The sequence below is a fragment of the Phascolarctos cinereus genome, unplaced genomic scaffold (genome assembly GCF_003287225.1).
Source record: "Phascolarctos cinereus isolate Bilbo 61053 unplaced genomic scaffold, phaCin_HiC Scaffold_4;HRSCAF=312, whole genome shotgun sequence".
Lineage (NCBI taxonomy): Eukaryota > Metazoa > Chordata > Mammalia > Diprotodontia > Phascolarctidae > Phascolarctos > Phascolarctos cinereus.
Window position 1 is genome coordinate 375,382,478 of NW_027555847.1, and position 24,947 is coordinate 375,407,424.

At 38.6% G+C, this 24,947-nt stretch overlaps 1 protein-coding gene across 1 annotated transcript in view; it reads left to right on the forward strand.

Annotated features, from left to right (window-relative positions):
• ZBTB7C (zinc finger and BTB domain containing 7C) overlaps nt 1–24,947 on the forward strand; it is a 525,518-nt gene that overhangs the window by 104,533 nt on the left and 396,038 nt on the right. Inside the window, exon 2 of the mRNA XM_020985794.2 lies at nt 7,956–8,197. The gene's annotated coding sequence lies outside the window, so the exon portion shown is untranslated. The remainder of the gene's footprint in view (nt 1–7,955; nt 8,198–24,947) is intronic.

Here is a 24,947-nt window from a genome sequence, read left to right on the forward strand (position 1 = left end):
AACCTGTTTGGCTTTGAAAGCCCTTTTTAACCTGGACATTTTCTGCTTCCAGGCTTCTTACACTTTACCCTCCTCCATATACTCTTTGTTCCAGTGATACTGGCCTCCTTTGCTGTTCCTCAAACATGACACTCCGTCTCTCAACTCTGTGCCTTTTCTCTAGCTGTCCTCTAGGCCTGGAATGCTCTGCCTCTTCATCTCTGCCTCTTGGCTTTCTTGGCATCCTTCAAATCTCAGCTAGAGTCCTATCTTCCTTCCATAAGAAGATTTTCCCATCCCATCAGTATTACTGCCTTCCCTCAGAGATTATCTCCAATTTGTTCTTTGTGTGTATGTGTATGTGGGTATGTATGTATGTGTATGCATGTATGTATGTATGTATGTATGTATACACACATATATACATGCATACATATGTACACACATATACATGCGTACATATATATACATACACATATGTATATATATAGATATATACATATATATATTATATATTTTATACACACACACATTTTCACTTGTTATTTCCTCGATTAGAACGTGAGCTTCTTTTGTCCAGGGACTACTTCTGACTTTCATTGTAAACTCAGTTTATAGTATAATGCCTAGTCCATAGTAAGCACTTACTAAATGCTTTTTAACTTGACAGGTTTAATAAATATTTACTGAGCTGAGTTCTGGGCCCTCTTCTCTTGGAGCTCAAGGAAACAGAGCCTCTCCAAATATTTCAATCAGTCAGTTGGCATGCATTTGGGGCTTATTGGGTGTTCAGGGAAGACTAGCACCTCTGGTATGAGGATTTGCTAAGCCTTTTTCGGGGCTGCTCATCCACATTTGGTGTCCACTAACGGTCACATGTGGCTCCAGGAAGCTGTAGTATGTGCAGTAGACACACCCTGGTAAAACCTCTCTGCGGATGGACTAAATTAGGTTGAGGGTAACCAAGAGGTCTCAAACCCATTGGTGAGTTAGGGGGATGTCTACCCCAAGCATGTGAACACTTCCCGTGGCAGAATGAGCAGATGAGAACAATTTGTTCTAATGGCCACAAAGGAAGCTGAAGCAGGCGCTGCGTAGCTCAGTAAGACATCTAAGGTCATCCACTGCATTCCAGGCCATCTCCAGTAATTCTGTCTGGACTTCCATGACTCTGGAAGAAGAGTGAGGTGGATGCCCTTGTGCAGCTCTTCCTCACTTCAATCCAATTCATTCCCCAGTTAAGACATCACCCATGTTGTCATTGATCCTTTTGAAAACAAAGGACAAACAACAACAGCATTTAGGGAGCACCTACCAAAACAGAGCAGTGTGCTAAGACTTGTAGGGGAGAAAAAGAAGTGTTAAACAGTATTCCTCTCCTCACTGGGGCAAACACATGGCAATTCACACAATGGTAGGTTTCTCAGAGGCAGAAGAGTCTTTATAGTCCAGCTCTGCCCTCCTTTCCCTCTCTCCCAGCCCCTGATAGATGGGGAGCTAAGCTCCAGCAGGATAAAGTAAAATGAGATAGCAATTCTAGGCAATAGCACAAAAGATGTCACAAGGCAGTAAGTACATGATTTGAGCTCAGGAATTTGGTGGAGGTAGAGATGACTGGGGGCAAAATGCCGATGAAGCCCAAATCAGAGTTCTTCTTCTCTTGTGCTTATACCACGTGTGATAATGTAATAGGGCCTTGGGAAAAGTACCTTTTCGTATGGTTCAGAGTGGATGGTGCTATTTTTCTTGGGATGAGGGTGGGGAGGTAATTATCTTGCTGCAAATACACATACTCAGGAATGAGAATCCTGTGGTGGCGAGGTACAGCAGGTACCATCCCCTGCTAAAATAGAATAATAACTGACTTGTATATTACTGGCAAAGGACTTCTCCTACTTTATTTCAGTTGTTTCTCAAATAGCTCTGTAAGTGGGATGCTATTGGCATTATTATCACTTCCATTTTATATGGGGACACTGATATTTACAGAAGTTAAGTAACTTCCGCTGGCCCACGAAGGTCATAAAGATAAGAGGTAAGAACCAAATCTCGATGTCTCTTGACCCCAAGCCCAGCATGGTTTTCACCTTACTGCCTCTCTACATTTCAACTGTAGTTTTCTTTTAGAAAGGTTAGAGAAAATGAACAAACAAGCCCAAAATGCTTGCCAACCCTTTGCTTCCCAGAGTACCAGGCTCATCACAATAGTTTAGGAGGGAGATTACAAACTTACAGAAGGTAGGGGGAGGATTCTAATAATTCATTTTTATCTCCTTCAGTGCCCGATGTTAGACAGAGCAAACACCAATAAATGCTCGTTAAATGACGGAGTCAGGATCAAATAACCGAAGAAATGCCTTAGAAATTATGGAGAGATCATTGGTTATGTCAGTCACATCTAGTGAAAAATATCTTGGCTGATTTTCAGTGTACCTGACAAATGATTTGCAAATGGTGCTGGATTGCTTTTTATTAGCAGGCCAAAATCAAGAATGCTGCTTATTTAAACAGAGGGATTATAGAATCATAAAACATCAGGCGTGGCAGGAACCTTAACGAATTATCTAGCTACAGAAGAAGAAAACCAAAGCCCACAAAGTTGAAATGATTTGCCCAAAGTTGCCGGCGCACAAGTATCAGAACTCACAGCTCATTCATTCTACTCAAGTTCAGCAGTCCTCTTTTCGACATTAACTGATTTATCCACCAGGTGGTGTTGATAACCACTATCTTGATTAGGAACTAGGCTTTTGCCCCATAATCACCCTGTCAGTTTGCCCATTACCCAGAGAGCAAAAGTGCTATGCAGGTGTCATGCTTTCTGTGGTTCTCAGAGAGACTGTGACCTTCTAACCCTTAGCTCTGCCTTGGGTGACACCAAGTCATTGTCAAGAGTTGTGTGGATTTGTTGTCCTACTCAATTTAAACTCAGGTCTCTGCCCCTGCCCACTGGTGAATCCCACCTCCTTTCTGCCTTTAGTATTTTCCATTTCCCCAGAGCATGAGCATGCTTAGATATTTATTCTCAGCATAGATGCCATAAGCAAACAAACAATATGAAATAACAAGAACACAATGTATAATAAAATAGTCAGACACTGCCTGATGCTTTCCTCAACCCTAAAAGTTCCTCCCTCACCCTCCATTCAATGAAATGTCCTTGGTTATGGCAGTAGCTCTGAGTAACTCCCCTTACTAAGTGATCTTTTTTTTTTCCGAGATTGGCATTTGATATATTTATTCTCAGATCTTCAGGATTTGCCTAATGTGGTTTGTACACAAATTTTCATAGTGTGTTCCATGGCAAGCAGTTAAAAATACACCATATAGGGGCAGCTAGGTGGCACAGGGAATAGAGCACTGGCCCTGGAGTCAGGAGGACCTGAGTTCAAATCCAGCCTCAGACACATAACACACACTAGCTGTGTAACTCTGGGCAAGTCATATAATCCTAGTTACCCTCACCAAAAAAAAAAAAAAGCACATATCCAACAGTGGTCTTTGCATGAGAGAATGATATAACTTGTCTCTTGGACTGCTTAGCTCTTCTCTTGTTCCTTGAACTTCCTTCTCTTCTTCTGTTGGAATACAAAGTAACATTTGGAAATTTTTGTGAGGCAAAATAAAACAAGTCTTCCTTGCATGACCAGAAGTAGAAATGTATCAGGTCCTTCTTCATGCCTTTCTCCTGTACAACCACCCCTCCCACCAGATAATCAGGAACTCACTGTACACCTGCCTACATTAGCAGTACGGTGTCACTTTGGCAAAAATAAATATGAAATCATCTTTGCCCTGAGGGAACATACATGAATGTACACTCTAGCTGGGGAAAGGAGACAGACAGCAAACTTACCTGTTGGCCCAAAAGTAGCAAGACAGAACACCAGGACAAGAGTATTTACCTTTAGCCCCTGAAGAAAAGAATAATGAGGAAATATTTCTTTAAGGGATACCAGCAAATTCCTCATTTGTGTTTCTCTTATGTCTTTGAGATGATATTTTTTTTCTGAAATCTCAGGTTAGAATTGAAAATAAGTTTGTATCAAGGGATTTTGTAAGAAAAAAAGAAAACTTCAACAAATCAAAAAAACATTTCTTGGTGCCAGCTCAGTCTGTTAGGTACTGTGGAAGATATACAAAATAATTATAAAATACTGTTCCTGACTCACACAAATTTGCAGTCTGCCTGTTGAATAACTATTATGAACCTGGTACTCTGGGGAGTGAAGTGTTGGCATGCATTAAAAAAAAGGGGTTCCCCCCCCCAATCCTTCAAGAAGCAAGCTATAGCTGAAATGTATAAAGAAGCAATAAAGTGAGTTTTGATCAATAAATCAAAACCCTCACTCGACACCCCTGCTTTTAAGCTATCATCCTATATCTCTCCTTCCCTTCATAAACACCTAAAAAAATTTATCTATTCTTGGTCCCTTCACTTTACTCCTATTCACTTCTCCTCCCTTTGCAAATTTGATTCTGATTAGTGGTGTTATGAGGCTTAAATGAGATAAAGGATTCAAAGCCTGGCTAACCTTAAAGCACTATGTAAATGGCTATTATTTTAATTATAATTGTTATTATTATTATTGCGTGTCATCAGTCAACAGGCCTCCAATCTGGTGATGACCTCATTCCCTGAGCCTTCAGCCGCTCTCCTGCTGAAGCAATGATGATAGAGCAATACAGGGGTGTGCTGGTAAATGTTTAACCACCAGGGCTCTCCAGGAAAAAAGTGCATGCACAAACTGATTAAGTCTAATCTGCATTATTAACAATTTCTTAATTCTAGATAATCAAAAACAACAAAAAAAATCAAGCCCTCATTTGCATCCATTATGTTCTTAAGGGCCAGTTAGAGGTGGCTCCAGAAACATATCTGCTTCTGACCTGATTGTTTAACTAAAACTACCCTCTCCAATGTTACAGGTGATCTCTCAATGCTATCTTTGACAGCCTTTTCTCAATTCTAGCTCTTCTTGACCTTTCCACAACATTTGACGCTGTTGCTGCTCTCTCCACTCCAGTTTTCATGACACCATTGTCTCCTCATTCTTTTTCAATCTGTCTGATCACTCTCGGCCTCTTTTGCTAGATCATCACCTATAGAATGCTCCCCTAACTGTGGGTGCTCTACAAGGCTCTGTCTTGGTGCCTTTTTTCTTTCTATATTCCCCCTCTGCTGATATCTTCAGTTACCCTGAGTTTAATTATCATTTCTATGCAGATAATCCACGCGTAGTTTCTCTCCTAAGTCTCAGGCCTGTGACATCATTTTGACATTTTGACCTGAATTGCCTGTAGGCATCTCAAAATCAACATGTCCAGAACAAAGCTCATTCTCTTTCCTCCAAAACCCACCACTCTTCTATATTTTTAAATTTATATTTAGGATACCACAATCATTCCAAAAACTCTGGTTCCCAACTTCAAAGCCATCTTCAGTTCCTCAGTCTCCCTCACCCCATATGTCTAATTAATTGCTGAATCAAGTCAATAAGCATTTATTAAGTGCTTACTATTTGCCAGGAACTATGGTGCTATTTGACTGCCATAGCATCTCTCCTATCTGTTACCTTCTTTCTACTCACACAGTTACAACCCTAGTTAAGGTTTACCATTTATTATCTGTATTATTGTAATGGTCTCTTAATTGGTATCCTTTAGTCTCTCCCCTCTCCAATTCATCCTTCACACGGCTGCCAAAATGATATTCCTAAAGCACACGTCTGACCATGTGACTCTTCTGCTCAATAAACTCTAGTGGCTTTCTCTAGATAGGTCTAGAGAGACAGAAGGCAGACAGGTTGTGAAGGACATTAAATGCCAAAGGAATGTGAATTTTACCTAGAGGTAAACTAGAGTTTAACTCTCTTCATGCACTCCACAATCCAGTCAAAATGGCTTTTTTTGCTGTTGTTCACCCATGACATTCCATCTGCTGTCTCTACCTTTGCTCTGGATGACTACCATGCCTTCATTGCACTCTCTAGTTTTCTTCAAAGCTCACCTCAAACATTACTATTTTGATTTCTGTCTTTGTATTCCCAATCTCTAGCAAATAGTAGAGACTTAATAAATGCTTGTCAACAAATTGATTGATTAATCCAAAATATGTGAACCTGGGGGTTGCATTGGAATGAGTTCTAGATTTGGAGTCAGAGAAACTGGATTCTAATCCCAGTGATACCATCTTCAAATGTGACCTTAGGCAAATTATTTAATCTCTGACTTTAGTTTTCTCATCTGTAAAATAAAAGGTTTGGATTAGATTTCCTCTAAGATCCCTTTCAACTCTAAATCTAAAGTTCCATCATCCCATGAACTATGCTTCCATCATTACTGGTATTCTCTCCACAGGTATCTCCATAGCCCTTTTACCATGTTTAGTAGACTAATAGCTTAATGTCATCTTGGAAAGAGGTTTCTAATGGAGAGGTATAAGGATCTATTGCTAGATCTGTGCTTTCTAAAAAAAACAACATATTATCAGTAATTTGGATAAAGGCATAAGTGACATGTTTATCAAACTTGTAATTGACTCAGAACTAGGACAGATAGCTGGCAGCTAGGTGGCATAGTAGACAGAACACTGGACCTGAGTTCAGCGAGATCTGAGTTGAAATATTGCCTCAGACATTAACAAAGCTGCATAATCTTGAACAAGTTACTTAACCTCTCTCTGCCTCAGTTTCCACATCTATAAAATGAAGATGATAATAGCACCCATCTTACAGGGTTGTTGTGAGGATAAAATGTGATAATATTTGTAAAGTATTTCAAAAACCTTACAGATGGTGATGATGATGATGATGATGATGATGGATGACAGAACCAGGGTCCAATAAGTTTGTGACAAGGTTAGAGCATTTAGCTGAATCTAACCAAATGAACTCTAATGAGGTAAATATAAAATTTTATATTTATGAGTCAGCTTCACAAGTATTAAATAAGAGTATATGACTAAACAGAAATTTGGAAAAGATCTGATGGTTTTAGTGAACTGCAACCTATATCTATCAATAGCAATACAGATATAGATACAGATACAGATATAGATATAGATACAGATATAGATACAGATATAGATATAGATACAGATACAGATACAGATATAGATATAGATATAGATATAGATATATGGAAGCTAGGTGGCTTAGTGGATAGAATGCTGGACCTAAAGACTGATCTTCCTGAGTTCAAATCTGGTCTCAGACATTTATTAGCTGTGTGACCCTGGACAAGTCACTTAACCCTGTTGGCTTCAGTTTCCTCACCTGTAAAATGAGCTGGAGAAGGAAATGGCAAACCACTCCACTATCTTTGCCAAGAAGACCCCAAATGGGGTCACCAAGAGCTGGCCACAACTGAAACAACTGAAGAGCAGCAATCACAGTATAAATGCATAGGGTATTATGGTGGCCAGAAAAGTCAATTTAGATGTTTGGCTGCACTAAGAGAGACATACTGTACAGGATTAAGGAGATGATAATAATCCAGAGCACGACTGTAGCATTATATTCAGTTTAGTCATCTAATTTTAGGAAAGATACTGATGACTTGGCATATAGCCAGGGTAGGACAATCAAAATGGAGGAGGTTCTCCAGGTCTTGCCATGCCTGGATCAGTTGAAGGACCTGAGGAGGTTTAGTTTAGTCTGCAGAAGAAAAGACTTCCAGGAGACATGATAGATGTCTTCCAGTATTTGAAGGGTTGACACATGGAAGAGGGATTAGGTTTTGTTCTGTTTGGCCCCAGAGGACAGAATTAGAAGCAATAGGTGGAAGGTGCAGAAAAGCAGATTTAGATGTGATATAGAGGAAAATTCTTCCTAACAATAGCTAGTAGATAGAGTGGGACCAGATTATTTAGGGCAATAGAGGAATTGGGGGAGAAGCAAGAACTATCAAAGCCTGGAAGTATGTATCTTGAGCCCCTGAAATGAGTTGATGATGGAATGTGTTGTGCTGTGCAGGTCCCTGCAGACATGGCTGTGAATCGGGAACACTTGGGGAAATGTCTGTCTTTGTGACATCCTGAGTAAATGCACCAGCTAGAGAAGAAGGAAGAGAGAGGAAGCTCCAGACTGGGACATACTAGAAGAGATTTTGCAGCTTTTCTTGCCTCAGAGTCCTGGAGATGTTCTGTGCCACTGGCAAAACTGAAGGGAGATTGATGTTTCCAGCCCCTGATGAAATGAACAGAGTGTAATGACAGGTAAGGCACACTGGTCCCATATATCCCTTTGGAGTGTGATGGCAGGTCAGAGGATAAATGGGCCTGCAGGAGACATGAGATGTCAGCCAATGTAAAGATAGGTATGCAAATGAGGCACTGGGAGGCCTGAGAAGATGATAGATAGAGGCTGGGTGTTGATTAGTTTTCTGCCTACTATGTGTGCCAAAGCTGAGACTCTGAAGATTTACCATTAGATGGGTTTAGCATCCTGTGCCGGACAGGACAGTATGATATCTTTATGTATATAGCCCCTCTGAGTAAGAAGAGCTCAGAATATCAAATCATAGGGTTGCTATTCCCCATGGACTTTCTTAAGAAGACCACAGTGGACATGATTGTTCCACTCTGCAGATGGATAAGCTGAGTCAGAAAGAGGTAAGACAACTCACCCACATTCCCTTCATTAATAAAGAAAAGAGCTGGAAAGGATGCTTGCTTCTCTTTACTTCAATGCTTCCCATCAACAAAGTCTTAAGTTTTCAGCTCTGTGGCAAAATTTTCAGTAGCCCAGAATGACTATTTGTAATGATTGGTTTCACGGTTCTTGAAGGAAAGGAACTCTGTAGTTTCCTTACTAGATCCCTTAGTGAATTTCCTGCCATGATGAAAGGACTGGTGCAGAGGACCCAATAGTAAGAATCTTCCTAGGCTGGAGATATCTCGCAGATACAAAAGCCCCAGCAGAGGTAATGGTCCAGAACTGGAAGAATCAGGAAAGACCAAGCAGGTCAGAAGTCTGGTTCATGCAAATGAGCTCAGGCTACTCTAAGTCTACACAGGCAGGTTTCAGCATCTCAGTTGGAGATGGATGGAGAATTAAGAAGGGGAGCAGTTGCAAGCAAGCCCCCAGAGAGCAATTCCTGATTCTAGGGATACCTGTCTCTGCCCTTGCACAGGTACCCTTGTGCATGGAATGCTCTCTCACCTCACACAGATCTCTTCCTTCAGACCACTTGGTTCCTTCAGCACAAGTACCACCTTCTACAAAAAGCCTTTCCTGATCCTCTTCTCCTCAGGTCTTAAGGTTTTCCTTCCCCAAATTAACTTGAATTTATTTTGTATGTATCCTGTATATTCTTATATCCATACTATCTTCTCTTATAGTCTGTAAGCTTCTTGAGAACATACACAACTTCCTTTTTGCTTTTCTATCTGCAGCACCTAGCTAGTGCTTGGCATCAAATAGGTGCTTAGTAAATACTTCTTGATAGATTGATTAATTGATAGGGAAGATACGCTTTGCTCTCTTCTTTCCATTCTTTTCCTTACTATGCCAAACATGTGGGCCACGTGTATGGGTCTGCAAAAGAAGAGTCAGTTTGTTCCTGGTTAAGACAAGTTCAGAGAGGTTCTAGGTCTTCTGAAAAGTTCTTACACTGGGGTTTTGGCTTCAAATTGCAGACAAAGGGAGGAGAAGATCAACTAATCAATCAACAAACATTTATTAAGTACATACTATGTGTCAGGCACTGCTGGGGATACAAAAAGAGGCAAAAGACAGTCCCTGCCCTCAAGGACCTTACAATCTAATGGGAGAGACCAGTATTGATGTAAAAACCAGGAAACAGTTGACCATCTAGTGGCCAGACTTCTGGGAATAAACCTTTTTACATTTGACTAGGCTGGTTCTGGCCAGCAAGTACAGTCTGGCCCTGGGAATTTGCTCAAAACTTTTAAGCTTTGTAGGACCTTCCAATGTCCTATGAGAACCGAATGCCACCTGTCAGGCCACAGAAAAGCATCAGAGGACCTTTGGTAAGGGAATAAATGTTAATGAAAGAAAAATCTCTGTCATCAGATTTGGGAGGAAAGTAATCTCTGTTACTCAAGAATGCTGAGTACATTTGAGGATCTTGGTAGCAGCTAAGCCCATTGATTATCCTGATAATTCTTTTAAATTCTTCTAGCTTTATTGTGATTTCGCTTTGTTCACTTTTTATTCAGTTGATTTCATTTTCTGCACTCTTCTTTTTTAATCAGGTTGACTGAAGATTTGCCAATTTTGTTCATCCATTGAAAGAAACTGCTTTTAACTTTATCAGTTCTTTTTCTTTTTTAAATTTCCAATCTACCTATTTCTCCTCTAATTTTCAAACATACTCTTTTGGGCTTATTTTAAGTTTGTTCCTAGTTAACATTTATATGGTATTTTAAATCTTGAAAAATGTCTTATGTACATACATATGTAATAATATGACAATAGCTAGCATACATGTAATGCTTTAAAGTGTGCAAAGTGCGCTAAATACACTAATTCATTTGATCCTCACAACAGCCCTATTATTATCTTCATTTTATAGATCAGGAAACTGAGGCAGGCAGAGAAGTGAGGTGATTTGCCCAGGGTCACATAACTAGTAAGTGTCTGAAGCAGATTTTAAATTCATCCCTTTCTTCTTTTTTATTTTTATTTTTTTAGTTTTAGGCAATTGGGGTTAAGTGACTTGCCCAGAGTCACACAGCTAGTAAGTATTAAGTATTTGATCTGAGGCCAGATTTGAACTCAGGTCCTCCTGAATGCAGTGCCGGTGCTCTATCCCCTGCACCACCTAGCTGCCCCCAAATTCACTCCTTTCTAATTCCAAGTCTAGCATTCTATCTAGTATGTTACCTACCTACCAGTTTATTTGTTGGCTTTCTAATTTTAAAAAATTCATATTCAGCTCTTTGACCCTCTTTTTAAAAATTTTGTTAGTGTATAGTTTTAGGGATATAATTTTTTCTCTGAGTGCAATGTTAGCGGTATCCCTGAAATTTTGGTATGTGTCTCATCATTCTCACTGTCTCAGAAAGTGATTAATTGTCTGATTTATCCTTTGACTCATTTGTTATTTAGCATTTCATGATTTAACCTTCATTTAAAGTCTTCTTTGTTTGTGCTCTTGTAATTGATTATGATTTTCATTGTATTAAGGTGTTTAAATGATGTGTTTAGCATTTCGGCCTTTTTATATTTATTTGCAAATTATCTGTGACTTAATATATGATCTGTTTTTTTATAAAATGTCATGTGGTGTTGATATATGCACACACACACACACACACACACACATACACACACACAAACACATACTCTAGTAGTCCCATTCAGAAGAAACCATGAATATTTTAGCGAGAAATTCTCTAAAAATTTGTTTAATTCTGTATTTTCCCCTTTGATCATCTTTCTGTTATATTTGCTCATCTCTGAAAGGGGAATAAGGGCAAGGAGTATGCATTTATATAGCACCTACTATGTGCCAAGTTAAAATCTGGCCTCAGACACTTACTGGCTATGTGACCCTGCCCAAGTCACTTAACCTTTATTTGCTTTAATTCACAGGAGAAGGACATGGCAAACCACTCCAGTACCTTTGCCAAGAAAGTCATGTGGACAGTAAGGTCCACGGGGTCACGAAGAGTTGGCCACAGCTAAACAATTGAACAACAGCTATGTGCCAAGCACTGTGCTAAGTGCTTTTATAAATATTATCTGCTTTGATCCTCTCCACAACCCTGTGAGATAGATGCTATTATTATCCCCATTTTACAGCTGAGGAACCTGAAACTAATGAAATTCCTACTTTTTGGCTTCATCTGATATATAGTAAATTTTGATTTTATGTATGTTTTTGCTTTTTAGATTTTTTTCTGGTAACCAACAGATTGTGACTTTTAAAAAAATCTAATCTGTTGCTCTCTTTAATTTTAATGGATTCTTTAATTTATTCACATGTAACGTTATGAGATTTAGGTTTATGTTTTCCTTAATTTGTGTCTTTACTTTTTTTAAAATTAGGACTGTATTTTCCTCTTCTTTTAAGTCATTACTTTGTCCCTATGATTAGTTCTGCTTAATCTATTTTGATGTAACCCTATTAGCATAGGGTTTTCCCCACCTGGCCCTTTCCTGTTTGTCAACTCTTTCCCTAGTTTTGGAGTTCAACTTAATTTATTCATTTCTATTACTTTATTTTCCTCTTCTTTTTTCCTTTTTTCATATCTCATTTAAGTACCTAGTTCAAAATCCTTTCTTCTGTAACTTCTTTTGTTTGTTAGTTTTTTCTTTTTCAGTAATTTTTTCTAAGGATTTGTTTACCTTGTTTTCTTCATTAATTCTCTTCTTCTTTCCAGAGTTTTTATTCTTTGATTTATTGTCTTTATCCTTATTTATTCCTTCTTTAATCTTTGTGTTCCTTCTATAATGAAAGCTTCTGAAGTACCAAATTTTGAACTCCCTCTTCTAACCAATTTCTATCAGCCTTTATAGACCTTGTCTCATTGTCACTTGCTTCCTATTACATCTCACTCTTAGAAGCATCAATTAATGAGGAAAGTGATGAGAATAGAAGCATTGCCCCATGGTAGAAATTAGCCTTTGTCCCAAATTGTGAGGTCCAGCTCCATCATTCTCTTTCCCATTTGTCATGTGATCTCATCCTTAGGTCCATGTCTGCCCATCCTTCTGTATGCCGGTTGCTGCCAGAAGCTTTGCTTTACCTGTCCTGAAACAGCATGTTGTCCTTGGAGATACTATACTCTTTCAAATGTGGTGGTCTTCAAGTGCACCCTCTCCTTCCTCCCCACTATGTTAGATCCATTGTAAGGTTCCCATGATTCATTACATACATGTATATATATATATATATATATACACATATATATACATATATACATACAATATGTATATACATACAATACATATATACATACATGTATATATATACACATATATATACATACAATACATATATACATACATGTATATATATACACATATATACACATATATATGTATATATATATGCATGCATGTATATATGTATTGTATGTATATACATATTGTATGTATATATATATGTGTGTATATTTGTACGTGTGTGTATGTGTATTTTTTCCATACAGGTTGAATCTTCACCTTCAAGTTCTCCCTGTTTCAATTTTCTCTCTTGTCACCTATCCCATTGTCCTATGGCTATTCACCTTCCCCAAAGATCATCAGAGTCATCTTCTTTTGTTGTTCACTTATGAACTTGATGAGAAAATCATACATTCGCTCCTGTTCTCTACTTCCTCCTAGTCATTTATGCAGCCTCCCATTCTGTAATTTTGTCCCACAAAATACATTGATTTACCTGTAGGAGGTTGTGGGATTTAGTCATGGTATATCAGGCTTCCTCCTCCAGTAATACTTCAATAATACTTCAATTTCTTTAAACTAGGCTTTTATCTTTATCCCTTGTGTGTGTGTGTGTGTGTGTGTGTGTGTACATATATATATATATATATATATATATATATATATGCATATATATATATATATGCATATATATACATATTTACATACACATATTTCTTAGTGGTTCTTTTTATTTTAAAACTTTCATGTCAGCCTTTCTCTTAAAAAAAATTTCTAGAGATGGTGTGGGTTATTTCATTATTTATTTTTTTCCTTGGTAAATATATTTATTTATCTTTCTTGTGTTTTTGTTATTTGGGGTGTTTGCAAATCACATAAATTGCTTTTTTTTTTATTCAGGAATGCCTCAAATGCCCCTTTTCTAAAGAACAGCCATATTTTTAAATTGATTAGGCCCAGTTTTTCAGATTGTTATTCTGGGTTGCAACTTGTACTCCTTTGCTTTTCAGAATATATTATTCCATTCCCTTCTTCAATTTTTGGTGGGTGTAGTCTCATCTTTTGTTATTCAGATTTTCTTTATATTGAAGGCCTTTCTCCTGTTTCCATGCAGAATTTGTTGATGTCATTGGAATTGTTAAATTTAACCACCATGCATCTTAGAGTTTGAAACATGGTTTGTTTGTTTTTTCCTTTCTGCAGGCCATCTGTGGATTCTTTTGATTGATGCTTTGTTTTCTGAATTCAAAAGTTCTGGATAGTTTTCTTCTATTATTTCCTGCATTATAGTGTTCAGGTTTTGATTTGTCATGTTTTTCTGGGAGCTCTCTTGTCCTTAAGTTGTCTCTGCTCATCCTATCTTCTAGGTCAATTGCTTTTGTTTGTATAGAGATTGTGTGTGTGTGTGTGTGTGTGTGTGTGTGTGTGTGTGTGTGTCTTAGCATTATTGCCTTTAGCTTATCTTCTGCTAAATTGTCCTTCCCTTTGGTATATTTGTATTGCAAATCTGATGATCTCTTCTTTGGAAAAACTTTCTATGAATTTAAATTTATTTACTTTTCTGTTTTGTGGTGTTTTGTTTGTTTTGCTACTATAGATTCTGATATTTGTTCTCTTCTAACTTGTTCTTTCATTTGTCTTTTGAACCATTCTGGAACATCTTGTTCCCTGCTACCTTAAGTTCCTACAGAATTTTGCGTCATCATGCATTGGTTCAATTTCCTTTCCTTTGTAATATTTATTTAAAGAATTTTGTAATCTTTGTAAGGTTTTAGTGATTATCCTTCCTTCTAATTTAGTATTCTTTCTGTTGATTTATCTGTTGGTGCTCTAGGTTTTTAATTCAATTTTCTTCCTCTTGAAGTCTTTGGTGGTTTAAGCTCTTTTTCCCTTATATTATCCTGTTATTTTCTGATTTCTCTCTCCTTAACAGTGGGCCAACCTGAAGGGCAGACTGCAAAAGTGCTTAGTTTGTGCTCACAGTGGGGAATTTACTTTAGGATGAGCTGAGTCCCTGCACTAAATAGCTTCTGGGTACCAGGACTGATAGAGAAAAATTTAGACAAAGCACATGAAGAATATTTGAAGAGGGAGAGAATGTTTTCAATTGGGGCATCAGGAAAGGGTTGAATGGAGGAAGCAGTTCGAGAACTGAGCTCTGAAGGAATACAAGGAATCTGTAAGGCACTATAATAATAATAATAATAACAACAACAACAATAATAATAATAATAATAATAATAATAATAAAGCGACATTGCCATAACATTTTAAAGTTTGCAAAACACTCATGTGATACTCCCAAAAGACCACAAGTATGATTATCCACATTTTATAGATGAGGAAACTGAGGAATGGAGAGAATAAGTGACTTGATGCTGGTCACAAAGGCTAGTGAATATGAGAGGTAGGTTCCCTCTTTATTTGAAGTCCACCATTCTTTTTGCTATCCTATACTTTCTCTCCATGAAAATAACTATCCCGTATTAGTATATGACTGGTGCATATGAGAAGTGCAAAGTCTCACGAATTAAAGTTGGAAGAGCTGTGGAATAATTTGACAGTTAAGATGGGTCTCAAGAGATGGGTAGTTGTTCTAAAAGAAACACAAGCCATCTCTTTTGTTTCTTCCCTGCTGGTTGGGGCTTCCAGTGGAGTTCTGTTGGGGGAGGCCATATCATGGAGGTCCTTATATTCTCTTAGCCTATGGTGGATCAGGGCAGGAGAAATACGTGGTGGTTTAGATTTAGAAGTGACACCTGAAAGTGTGTTGAAAGCAATGAAAAATGTACAAGGCAAATGGAAATTCCCTGGGTTTGGTAACTTAAAGATGTATGTATATATATGTATATGTGTATATATTTTGCAAGGTTGAGTCACTGTCATTTTCTTTGGAGTCTCACCATAGATATCACTATTACAGCGACTTGGGGTGTTGTTTCTCTAGGGCAATGGTTTTCCTACATGATTTTTTAAACTCCCCCTCTCTTCCACTTCTCTTAACCCACCATAGAATCAAAGAATCCTAGGACTCCTGCTCCCCATGAGGTGGTACTGGTCTAACCAGCCCATAGCAGAGCAAGGTCATTCTCAAGAAAGTGACACTGATTCATTTTATTTCCTTCTTTAAACACACGTAAGGGCTATAACAACAAAAGGACCCGTTTCTAGTTATTAAAAAGTGAAATAAAATTCTCAAAATCCATTCCCCCCCAACCAAATACATCTTCTGTTCAATTGTTTCTGACTCTTCATGACCCCATTTGAGATTTTCTAGGCAAAGATAATGCAATGGTTTGTCATTTCCTTCTCCAGCTCATTTTACAGATGAGGAAAATGAGGCAACTAGGGTAAGTGACTTGCCCACAGTCACACAGCTAGTAATTGTCTGAATCCAGATTTGAACTCAAGTCCTCCTCTATCCACTGTACCACCTAACTGCCCCCAAATGAACCTTAATGCCCTCTAATTTTAAAAAATTTCAAAAAACACAACTCTTACAGGTATGCTGTGCTCTAATTTTATGAAGACTGTAAGTTCCATGAGGGCAGGACTTTTTGTTTTGGGTTTGTACTCCCAGTATCTGGCACTGTGCTTGATGACATGCTATTGAATTGAATCCCAAAATTAGAGCATTGGAGGATGTGGTAGACAAGGAAGAGGCACACCTATTTTTCTAGTTCTGCTCCTGGTTCAAACTAGCCATTTGGCCTCTGGCCTGATACTTAATTTCTTTGGGCCTCCGTCCCCCTATTTATCAGAGGATGATCAAAATACTTGTCTAACTTTCCTCATGGGATTTTGTAAGAATTCAATGAAAATATAGTTGAGAGCCTTTTGAAAAACAAACTGTATTCAATAAATGCAAGGTATAATAATTATTATTTCATCAAGGTTTGAGAGAATGTTAGACCTACCTCTTTCTTTTCATACTTCTGGCATTGGATGTTAGTGACTCCCTAGGGTATGTGGGAGTGTTTTGGGAGAGCTAGCACCTTTTGTGGGGGGCTTCCTGAGCCCTTTTCAAGGGCTGCTTATCTATCATTGGTGTCCACCTGTCACCCAACTCTCATCTGCAGCTCTAAGAAGCTGTAGCATGCACAGTGGTCACAACCCAGTAATACCCTCTCTGCAGATAGGCTAAACCAGGTTGAGGGTAACCAACAGGCCTCAGACCTGTTGGTAAGTTGGGGAGATGTCTACCTCAAGCATGTGAAGACTTCCCCTGGCAGAATGGGCAGATGGGAGAATAACTTGTTCCAGTGGCCACGAAGGCAGCTGAAGCAGGCACCGTAGAGTGCTTCAAGCTTGGTCAGTTGCCAAGGTTGTGCCGGACCATCACTTGTTGTCTTGACTTTTGTCCTGCCACTGGGCTTTGATGGATTCTGGAAGAGAGAGTGAGGCTGACAACTTTGTGCAACTCTGCCTGCCTTAAATCCAATTCACATGCAAGTCAAGATATCCCCCTGTGATGTCATTGGTCCTCTTTGAAAACCAAGGATGAACAACAATTAGTGGCTCCCAGAGAAGCTTCCTTATTATTTTACAGGTCATGGGATCACAGATTTAGAGGTATGATGGACCTCATGGGCCATAGGATCTTAGGATCATAAGACCATAGAGCTTTACAAGTCTTCTAGTTACTCCCTCTCATCTTAGAAGAGCAAACTCAGACCTGGGGGACTTACGTGAATCGCCCAGGCTCACTTGAGGAGTAAGCCAGGATTCATATACATCTCCTGAATCCAAACTTGGTACTCCTTCGACTGAGCAGAGTGTGGTTTATAGCAGCGAGGAACCAAAGCATACATTGTTACAGCTTGACAGTGTTCAGGTGGATGTTTAATGATTTTTAATTTTCCGTGATTCCTCTGATAAAAATTGTACCCAACTAAAAACAAATACATTTGTATTTTCCATCTCCTTAATTAGGTTCTAATTTGGGGGTTCTTATTAGCTTAAAATCATCTCACTAAAATGGTCCTTGGATGATAAAAATGTGAAAGCCACAATCAATCTGAAAGAAATCTAACTATTTAATTATGCTGATTGGAACACTAGAGACCACTGGCAAAATGATCATCTTAGAATAAGCTTGATTTTTGTAATTTGCTTTTTAAAAGATTTAGATGCATATTTATCATTTTCAATTCCATGCTGCCATTCTCCTTGAATCTCTGAGCTGGTGCCTTATAGCTTAGCAGTGGCAAATTACATGTCTGTCAGGGGCCCTGGGGACTCCTACTGACCCCAACTTGGCACTGTATGGCTGGCCCAAAGTAGATTGTGGATGAATGAGGTGTCCTCAAGAAAGCAGCACTGATTTGTTTAAATAGCTCATTTCTTTGTTTAAAAAAATAATTGCTGCAACACATGCTTAACCAGCAACTTGCTAGGAAATCATGAAACATTACATTTTAGAGCTATAAGGGACCTTAGAGATGATCTCCTAGAGTCCTTCTTTTGATTTGAAAATAAGGGAGTTGTCTTTGGTATTTCCTTCTCCCTCGTAGCTAATCAGCTGCTAAGTCCTGTTCATTCTGCTTCTATGATACCTTTCATATTATTGTCCCTATCCTACTGCCACTATCCTATTTCAGACCCTCATTACCCCTGCCTAAATGACTGTAATAGCCTTCTTCTTAAATTTAAAAAAACCATTTATTTTCTGTCTCTCCCACTTCCGCCCCCCCCCCCACACTCTCATTGAGGAAGGAAAATAAAAAAACATTTCCTTAAAAATAACTGCAGTCAAGCAAAACAGATCTCTACATTGGCCATATCCGAAAATTTAGATTTCATTCTGCATGCACCTTGAGTTCATTACCTTTCTGTCAGGAGGTGGGGGGTCAAGGAAGGGGAAGGAGCAGCATTTATTAAGCACCTATCATGTACATGTGCCATGCTAAGTGCTTTACAAATAGTATCTCACTTTGGTAAGCATGCTTCATCATTAGTCCTCTGAAACTCAGGTTTTTCTGATTCCAGGTCCAGCACTCTATCTATCCACTGTGAGTTTTCTGCTTCTTGTTAATGATTTGTGTTCTGCCCTTCCTGGTTCAAATATCATTCTCATTTGTAGAGAAAAGAGAACAAAGTAAGAGTTGAGTACGTCTTAGATGTTCCAACATCTGTAAGAACAGATCATTCTGTGCACTTGAAATAGGAAATTCTGTCACATCTTTTTTTTTTTAACAAAAGCTCTTAATAAAGCCTTTCTTTGTTGTTGTTGTTGTTGTTTTTGGTTGTCACCAGACTCAGTTTTAGTGCTCTTAATTCTTTTATAGGACCATGACCCTCTTTTAAAGGAAATAATAAATTTTGCTTGGAACTCCATTACTAGAATTCAAATATGTAAACAAGAACAAATGAAAATACAAAGAAGTCATAAAAATTGATTGCAAATAACTGTACACCTTAACTGTATGATTCTCTTATTTATAGATCATTATAAGAAGCAAATGAGGTATATTCCTAATTTGAACAGTCGTAACAAAATGGAGCATTCCTCTTTTCCTCTTTTTAAGGTCGTTTTACACATAGTGTAGCCATAGCATATGCATTATTTTAAAATTGTGGTTCTTCTTTCATCATTCTGCATCACTTCAAATACATTCTGATAGGCCTTGGAATTCTTTGCATTTGTTGTTTTTTATGGTGAGATAATTTTTCACATAGTTCGTTTCCATTTTTATTTGTTTGTTTTCTAGTGCTGCTAGAGATATTTTTGCATAGATAGATTCTTTTTTTTTCTCTCTTCCTTGTCAGTATCCCTGAAACTGGGATAGCTCAGGCAAAGGGGCTCAGCTTTTGAGATTTTTATTGAAAAATTTCATATTGCATTCCCAAAAAATCAAACCAATCAAACCATCACCAGGAGTATATTAGTGCACAGTCATCATAACGTTGAATTTTATAATCTTTTGCAATCTTTAGTAATTTGAAGCCATGTCACAGTTTTGTATTACTTTAAGCTGGAAGGAATTGTAAAGATCACCTGGTTCAGCTCCCTCATTTTACGGATGCAATGGTTGGTTGTTCAGACATTTTTAAGTCATGTCTGACTCTTTGTGACCCTATTTGAAGTTTTCTTGGCAAAGATACTGGAATGCTTTGCCATTTTGTTCTCCAGCTCATTTTACAGATGAGGAAATTGAGGCCAGCAGGGTTAAGTGACTTGCCCAGGGTCACACAATTAGTATCTGAGGCTAGATTTGAATTCAGGTCTTCCTGACTCCAGGCCAGGTGATTGATCCACTGAACTACCTAGCTGCCCTACTTAGGGTACAATAAATAGTTAGGACTAGAAAAACCCTGGATGGCTACTCCCCAATTCAGGCTTGTTTTCTTTATACCACACTAGGATGTTAACAAATTGGATCATTGATGGGGATACCTGAACTACTGAACTTACTTTGGGATGAGAGTAGACAGCCTGGACTGGGCTGAGGAAAATTGCTCCCCATCTATCTTGTAGTTCTAGAATAATCATGGGGCTCCCAGAAGTCATCTTGGATATAAGGTGAAAGACTAGGCTAGGATTTGTAGATACCAGACCTGCTCCCATTAATTAATCTCTTACCATTGCTAACGTATCATGTATAGCCATCAAGGTTGCCTTGATCTCCTGTTTGGGTTGTGGCATTGATTTAAATTTTCACAAACTGAAAACCTTAACCAGTTTGTTCTCCCTGTTCCCTAGAGGGAGAGAGAGAGGGAGAGAGGGAGAGATATCTCCATATCCTCTTAAGAACCTTTTCAATGACCAGAAATGTAATAATATAATAATAATAATAATAATAATAATAATAATAATAATAATAATGATGATGATGATGATGACGATGATGATGATGATGATGATGATGATAAGTAACATTTACATGGCACCTACTATGTGCCAGGCACTATGCTTAACACTTTACAATTATTACCTCATTTTTTCCTCATAAAAACCCTGGGAGGTAAGTGCTATTATTGTCCCCATTTTACAAATGAGGAAACTGAAGCAAACAGAGGTTAAGTGACTTGCCTAGGGTCACATAGCTTATAAGTGTGTAGGGCTAGATTTTAACTCAGGAATTCAGGTCTTCCTGATACTGATGATCTGTCAGATGTCTGAGATCCAGGTCTGATGCTCTGTCCATTAACATCCACACTAGAAATGTAGCACAATGGATACAGAACTAGTCTATGTATTCTTAGTGAGTTAGTTCACTTATCTGTGCCTTAATTTCCTCAATGTAAAATAAGGGTATTAGACTAAATAATTACTAAGATTTCTTCCAGCACTGATATTTTACATCTTTGATTTATTGGTAAGCTATTATGTGCTGGGTGCTAACAAAAAAGGCATAATATAATGATCCTTGTTTCTAAGGAGCTTATAATCTGGTTGGAAAAAATAAGAAGACATGGAAAGAGAATCAAGTATGTGTGTATTTGGGGGGCACACATATATTTTGTTTTGTCCCCCAGCTAATGATCAGTGCCTTTTGGGCAGTGCCTTAGGTTGGCCCCACCTATAAAGCTTTGGAAGATGGTTGTGCCCAGGGATGTTCTAGCAAACGTTTAGTAATAAGGTCTCTGAAAAAAAATTGCGCCCAGGACACATTTCTAAGTTTAATTTGCATCATTAACATTTTCTCTCTCCCTTTCTCAAGTCTAGACAGTCAACAAAATAATAAATCAAGCCCTGATTTCTAGTGTTTCTGAGGTGTGAATGCTCCCACTGAAAATTTAACAATGGCTCTCTTGAGCCATTTCATTGGCTTCTACACACCCTAAAAGCTTACATTAAAGGAAGAGCTGACAAGCAGGGATCATCCTGGGGAAAATGGTGGTCAGGTGGAGGATATAAGTGACCTGAGGTGTGCCCAACATGGAAATTTGTGAAGAGGGAACAAGAACAGATAGGGGTTATGGATGAATACTGCTGGGTCACATATGTTCCTGTCTGGTCCTGTCCTATCCTTTTCAGATCCCTTCCCTTGTACCTGCTGGTGTAAAGTAAATGTTGCTTGCAGTTGTCAGTGCTGGAGCTATGATGGAGCACACCATGGAGGGTGGGATCCAGCGAAGAACTACAGAGCTCAACTGTTCAGACTCTGATGGACTGATCCTTCCTTCTGCCTTGGGAAGCAGGAAGTTTGAACCTAAGCACCTGAATGGTGTCTCTTTAAAATGCTGGGTTTTCTTTGGATAGCATCTACAAAGATTTGGGGAGGTTTGAAGTGAAGTACCCAAAATGGATTTCTTTAGATTTTTGGCTTGGTTTCCTAACCAAAAAGAATATCTCTATCTATCTATCTATCTATCTATCTATCTATCTATCTATCTATCTATCTATCTGTCTGTCTGTCTGTCTGTCTGTCTGTCTGTCTGTCTGTCTGTCTGTCCGTCTGTCTGTCTGTCTGTCTATCTATCTATCTATGCTATGAGGTCTGGGAAGAGGAGCCAGGTAGTTTTAAAATATATTTTGTTCTAATTCCTTTTGTTTCTATTATAAGCAAAGACCTGTATGCAGCAACGCCATGCCTGTATAGTCTTCTCCAATGTATCATGCTTGTATGTAAGAGTTTTTCATAGTGAGCGAGGACAGAAGACTCAAAAATGTCAAGTTGACTAAATCCACACGTTCCTCCCCACCCCCTCAGACTAAAATGAATTTGCCACCTACAAAAGGGGTGGGGTTAAGTTATGGAGGTAGACAACTCATAGTTGTGGTTTTTTAATTTTTTTATTGAATGTCCCCTGTGGTTGGTTGGAAGGCACAACCACTCAAGGGAACATGGGCCTATGAGTCCCTAGCCTATAGCAAAGAATGTCATACATTTGAATAGCAACACCCCCTAGTGGCTGAATAAGGATACAAGGCAGTATACGCTAAGGACTATGTAATTGTACCTAAGCTGTCAGTGGCCCTAGGACACTTTATAAGAGTTTGTCCTTTGTTCTCAAAGAGGACCAATGACATCAGGAAGGTGATGTCTGGACTTGCAAATGAAATGAGTTACAGTGAGGGAGGGCTGTACAAAGTCACCAGCCTCACTTTGTCCTCCAAGCCATCTGGGTCCAGTGGTGAGATATGGATCAGGACTACTAGAGATGGCCCCAGATGCAGTGGGAGACCTTGGTCTTTTTAAGCTAAGTTCCCAGGTCTCAGTTTACATGAGGCAGCACCCATTCAGTGATTAAGGCTAGCTAAGACACTTAACTTACATTAGAAGACAAAACTTTATCATTGGGTGTTCCCAATACCTGTGGGCAGCTGGGTGGTGCAGTGGATAGAGTGCTGGCCTGGAGTTAGGGAGACTCATCTTCCTGAGATCAAGTCTGGCCTCAGACACTAACTGTGTGATCCTGAGTAAGTCATTTAACACTATTTGCCTCAGTTTCCTCATGTGTAAAAATCAGCTGGAGAAGGAAATGGTAAACCACTCCAGTGTCTTGGCCAAGAAAATCTTAAATAGGGTGACGAAGAGTCAGACACTGCTGAAAAACAGATAAACAACAGCAAAAACCTGTCATAGATCTGGGCCAAATGTAACAGAATTAATATAGCAACAATGATTAGCATTTATATAACGATTTAAGGTTTTCAGAATACTTTAAATGGTTTTTTCCATAAGCACCTTTAATAATTTTAAGAGACATTATTTCCCAAGTCAGTCAGGAAAAGTCACGTAGCGGACAGAACAGTGGGTTTTTGGCTCTATGATTCTGTGATCTCCAGTCAGGACACTTAGATTCGAATCTCAGCTCTGACATGTTGTATGTTCCTGGGTAAGTCACATGACTTTTTTTGAGCTGTCCCTTTCTTAACAATAAAATAAGTACAATAATACTCACTGGACTTATCTGGCATGGGGAGCTGTGAGAAATGTGCTTTGTACACCTGAAAGAGCTATAAAAATATAGGTTGTTATTCTCAGAGGAGATTGGGTTTGGGTTGGGTCTTAAAGAATGGGTGGGACCCATGGAGGTGGGAAGAAAGGGAGGGAGGGCCTTTTTATCTTTTGTTCTGTTTCTAATGCAACTGTCTTGTGTCTCCTCCCTTTAATACTCCCATACATTTCCCAGAATTGAGCATTTGGACTCTGTTTTGATTGGAACTTCCTTTGATTTGGGAAAGGGAGGGGGAAGAAGGAGGAGGCGGCAGCCCATGAGCCAGCAGTACTGCTGACTTAGTTTTGTGATTCTGCCATCTTCTTCTCTGTCCCTTCCCCAGGCCATTTTTTCCTTCCCACAGTTCACTGTAGCTCTCTCCACTTTAAGCCAAAAGAGGGAAAAAAGGACCCCAATAATAATTAAACGCATAAAATCTAAATCAGAGCCAGCTCTTCATTTGGAAATATTTATAATCATCAAAATATTCATCACAGCAGAAGTTCTTAATCTTTTTTTGTGTCATGGACCATTTTGGCAGTCAGATGAAACCTAAAGACCTCTTCTCAGAATAATATTTTAATGTATAAAATAAATTATATTGAAATATTAAAATTACATTACATAAAAACATTTTTTAAAAAACTCACAAATTTATAGACCCAAAGTTAAAAACTTTTTCTTTAGGGTAACAAGGCAGTAAGAACTGTTTTTTTTTTAAAGGTCAGTCATTACAAGAGGAAAGTAAGAGAGTCCCAGAGAGTTTAAGATAACCTAATTTAGCCTCTTGTTCAGTTGTATCTGAATGTTCGTGACCCCGTAGATAGTACACCAAGCCCTTCTATCTTTCGCTTTCTCCCTAAACTTATCTGAGGTCAGATCTGAACTCAAGAAAATGAGTCTTCCTAATTTCAGGCCTGGTACTCTATTCACATATCATCTAGCTTCTCCCAATTTAGTCCACTACGAGCCAAACTCTCTTTGGTATTAAGCCCACTGAACAGCAAAAAGTATTGTCTTTGAGTTGAGCACTAACATAGATGCTAGTTAACTATGTAGATAAGGAAGATCCTGGATTGCTGTCTTAATCAAAGAGTAAACACTTCCTTCTTCTCAGGAGAGAGATAGAGACCAGAATGTGTCATAAGTGTGGCTGGCTTACTTAGTTGGTTTTCTTTGTAATAGGGAGGATTCAGTGGGAAGTAGGGGTGTGTTAGAAAATGA